This window comes from Dipteris shenzhenensis, unplaced genomic scaffold (genome assembly GCF_047967505.1).
Source record: "Dipteris shenzhenensis isolate YYH24624 ecotype China unplaced genomic scaffold, Dip_SZ_1.0 scaf0263, whole genome shotgun sequence".
NCBI lineage: Eukaryota > Viridiplantae > Streptophyta > Polypodiopsida > Gleicheniales > Dipteridaceae > Dipteris > Dipteris shenzhenensis.
In genome coordinates, this window is record NW_028239569.1 from 13882 (window position 1) to 15174 (window position 1293).

Below are 1293 nucleotides of genomic sequence, written 5' to 3' on the forward strand. Positions count from 1 at the left end.
AGGAGAGAGAGGGATTCGAACCCTCGATAGCGTTTCAGCACTATGCCAGTTTTCAAGACTGGAGCCATAAACCACTCGACCACCTCTCCTAGAAAGCTCTTCTCCAATTCTTCGGAGATCTTGTCGATCTTGATACACATGTATTGTATCGAGATTCACCCCTATTACGAAAGATATGAGATGATGGTTTCGTATGATTTACTATGAAATCAATATAGGGATCATTCCAAATAATCAAATTCTTACTCCTACTTGATGGATTATCAAGAGATTCGAAAGAGACATTGGATTCCGGGGTACTGAACTAGAAGGATTCTTGTTCCGTCCAAAATCCTCGGTCTCGGTATGGTGTAAGTCCCACCGGATGGGGATCAGATGGTACAAATCCTCTACTTCTGATACGTCGAGAGTCCTAACTACGACTATTGCTTTCCAATTGGCTTTATTCACATTAATCGCCATTTCATTCCTACTAGTAATTGGTGTACCTGTCGTGCTTGCTTCCCCCAATGGTTGGTCAAGCAACAAAAATGTCGTCTTTTCAGGGGCTTCCTTATGGATCGGATTAGTTTTCCTAGTGGGTATACTTAATTCCTTCATATCCCAGAGATTCAATGTATCGGTAATTCTGGCCCCCTCCTCACGATTCATAATGGCGAGTGGGGAGAGAGAATCAATAATAATTACGGTCTACGGAATCGACACTTCCTCCTCGGGGGGGGGGGGGCTCTCCGTCCACGAGGGAAAATCCCGAGACGAGGTGGATGGATTAGGTGTGTTGACTAGAGGAGTTACCACATATATAGTTATTCAATATAGAACGGGGTGGCATATCACGCGGATATAGTTGAATGGTAAAATATCTCCTTGCCAAGGAGAGGACGCGGGTTCGATTCCCGCTATCCGCCGACCCGACTTTCTTGCCCCGCTTCCACCCCCGGCAGTAGCCCCCGGGATAGTTCAGACCGGTGGAGAGAATATTTTTGAGCTTCAGGAGTGAGATATTCCCAATTGAGGAAGTCATAACCGAGTGATTTGAGGCGTAGATTTCCAATCTGGGTTTTCCCTCGAGGGGAAACAGAACATTGAATGAACCAAAAGCAATGGAGAAGCCTATATACTTACTGATGCTGCTGGTAATTACCAATTATTATTGGGATACATAAGTTCATCGGTGAAAGAAATAATCGTCCATGGAAATATGGATTGGGTGAAGCTTTTCAACTGCCTCACTTCACTTCGGAGAATTGCAAGGTTTAAGTCTCAGCGTTACCTCTATGCCGTGTTCGACTT

At 44.8% G+C, this 1293-nt stretch overlaps 2 non-coding genes across 2 annotated transcripts; one reads left to right on the top strand and one right to left on the bottom strand.

The window, feature by feature from the left end:
• TRNAS-UGA (transfer RNA serine (anticodon UGA)) lies at nt 1-89 on the bottom strand. The gene has a single exon. It is a non-coding gene; the product is annotated as a tRNA-Ser (tRNA).
• Nucleotides 90-837: 748 nt separating this feature from the next.
• Nucleotides 838-908, top strand: TRNAG-GCC (transfer RNA glycine (anticodon GCC)). The gene has a single exon. It is a non-coding gene; the product is annotated as a tRNA-Gly (tRNA).
• Nucleotides 909-1293: the final 385 nt, after the last annotated feature.